Genomic DNA, 3,052 nt, shown 5'->3' with positions numbered 1-3,052 from the left:
AAACTTTAATAGAATACAAGCAGCAAGCAAAGGTTCGTAGAATCATTCAGAAGCAAAAGGAAAGCTGGCAGAATTATTGTAGCAGAATTGGAAGAGCAACACCTGTGGGAGAGATTTGGGGATGATTAGAAGCATGAGAGGAATGAGGAAGGTGTGGCATCCAGTGTTGAAGAGGGAGGAAGGGAGAGGGCAGAGAGGATTGCAAAAGCACCAACAGAAATCCAGCTGACAACCTGACGGTAGAAGGTAAGAGGGACGGAAAGGACGCCATCAGCTCAGATGTTCTTGGAAAGAGAGACGATACTAATAGTCCTAGTGATGCCCCATTTACCTTAGAGCAGGGATAACTGGGGTGCGCGAGAGAAAATGTAATGGTGGTCTAATGGTGTAATAATTAATAAACATAATTTTAAAAATTAAGTAGGATTTTTAATTATAAAATTCCTTTGTAAGATTTACATTTAAAATTAAAACGTACAATTTAATAAATAGATGCACTTCGGTCCGGCCGCCAGACTGTCTTTTCGTAAACATAGCTAGCCTAGCTTGTGCACCTAACGTAATTTCATTCATTCAGCAACATCCATGAAAATATGTTAAATTGGCTGAAATCGGGGGAGCTGTCAGGTGGGACATCTGAAGCTATCAGTAATAAAAGAGGAGAGGGACAGAGAGAGGAACCGGAGGCGAGAAACGGAGAGGTGCGTTGAGAGACTGAGAAGAGACCGGGAGTCGGAGAAAGAGGAGACGAGGAGACGGCAGGAGGAAGGATATCAGACAAACCGGGCACAGAGGCCATGAGTCAAGAAAAGAGGAAACGAGAGGAGCATCAGACTGGGGAAGAGGAAATGATGACAATTATCTGGATGACAATGAGAAGCCACAGTGCAGCAGTGAGGTGGCTCTGCTCTGACACCAGTGAAGAAAAAGAAAGACTGGATGCTGTTGAGAAAGATCTGAGGGTCTGAAACTGGGAGAGCTTTGTGCAAAGATGCAGATGTGATTAATAGATCTGAGCATTATTACACAGTGAATAAGATTCTCTCACGGCAGGCTGAGATGCTTGAGAAAATCTCAGGATAATATCTGTTTCTGATGCATGTATGTTCACATTACTGTGTTTAAAAATGAAATGCAATCTGTGAGCCTGTGCGTGTGTCTGATCCTTATTGCTCTTAAAATCTTGTGTAACTGAAATTTATACAGGGACTGTAACGACTGGACCAGTTCGCATTGGTGACTCCTCCTCTATCTAAGGTGTGATTGAGGCTGAACCCTCATGTGAATTCATTTGACTGATCAGACGATACCTGGGAAATGTCATTAGTCCTCTGTTCTCCATCATGATCAATGATGCCTTCAAGTCCAGGGTGGTATTGCTTCACTGTGAAAATTAAGTGAAAAAACTGAAATATCAGGATCATGTGAACAAACAATCATTCAATGTTTTCTTTAAACATGGCCAGGTGAAAAAGAAAAAAATTGAACAAAAAAGCAAAAGTGGATTTTTAAACACAAAAAATTGTCAGAGAACAAAGTAAAAGACCCGGGTGGAAGAAGACCACAGTCTCACATGAGTGGTGCAATGATCCTTCATGTCAATGATGGCTTAAACTGTATTGGCGATCTCTATTTGTTGATGATGGAGACTGTGAAGAGGGGAAGAACATAAATCATATTAAAGGTAAAAGTACAAGAGCGGTGGAAAGTGATAGAAATATGGTTTTATTCATGGGATTCAAATTTTCTTAAAACTAACAATCATGTTTACTAGAAAGAGGAGTTGATGCTCAGATCGAGATGTACGGACAAAGATTAATGAGAGTTTTTGTTCCTCAGTGTGGCTCAATGATAAATTAAATATGAATGAGCAGATTCAGAGGATATCAGAAATGTAAACGATTCTAAATGTAATGAGGTTCAATAGGGTCAGAATGGGAGACAGCAGGGCTGGGCGATTACATTTTATCGCCTGATGAGGTCGTGTCCTGACTACGGCTCTGTCGTGATTTGGATCAGCTGCAAAATGTCCCCAAAGAAGCTGGAAGTGCTGCGATCCCGAGCTCTGAGACTGTGTTGTGGTGCTTAAGACTAGTGGCTGCTCTGCAGATGGGTGAGGATGCCGCTGCATTTTGAGACGCATAAGCTCCGAACTATAAATTACTGGGCCAACGCTGCAAGTGGGCATTCTGGAAAATTCATCCAACAAAAAAGTGCTTCTGCCATGTTTAGAGGAAAGAGACCGGGCCAAGCAGGAGTGTTTTGCATGGAGCAGTGAGAAGTTAGCCAAAGATATGTCATTGGATCAGATCACATTCACCCTGCAATACACGCTATCAATTACACCACCATGGCTCTTTCCTCAGTGTCAGTTGATCTTTATTTTGAGACAAAGACCAAGCATTTAAAGACAATAATAACATGTCAGGAATGATGGGGGATAGTCTGGAGTCGGCATACTTATCATTTATTTCTGCATTTACAGGCGGATCAAAAGGCCCTGACAGAGAACTGGGTTTGCAGTCACCGTCCTTAAGATATGAAGTTAAGAAGAAGCTCAGAGCATCTGTCTGTGTCTACAGTGGAGGCGTTAGCCATCTTAACAGCACTGCAGTGGGGAGAGGAGGTTCGGTCAAAGGTCATCGTCTGTTCAGACTCTAGTTCAACAACATCCTCATTACAATCATTCACTTCACATAGCAGGCAGGATTTAATTAATGAAACATATGAAACACTGTTCCGTCTAAAGAATATGGGTATTGTAAGCATTTATGTGGGTACCAGCACAGGGGTGCAAGGAAGCGAAGAGCAGATACACGAGCAACACAAGCGAAAGGCAGCACAAGACGGACATTTACACAGCAAAGCAGAAGTTAAAACAATTATCAAAAGAAACATGATGAAGGAATGGCAGCATAGTTGTGATGTAGGGGAAACAGGAAGACATCTGTATGCTGTGCAGAGGGAAGTTGGCAAAGGGAGGCCAGCTAGAAGAAGCAGAGCAGAAGAACACAGTCACCAGACTGAGGATCGGGCCAAGGCTGAACTAAAC

This window comes from Pseudoliparis swirei, unplaced genomic scaffold, assembly GCF_029220125.1.
Source record: "Pseudoliparis swirei isolate HS2019 ecotype Mariana Trench unplaced genomic scaffold, NWPU_hadal_v1 hadal_26, whole genome shotgun sequence".
Taxonomy (NCBI): Eukaryota; Metazoa; Chordata; class Actinopteri; order Perciformes; family Liparidae; genus Pseudoliparis; species Pseudoliparis swirei.
This window is presented reverse-complemented; position numbering follows the sequence as displayed.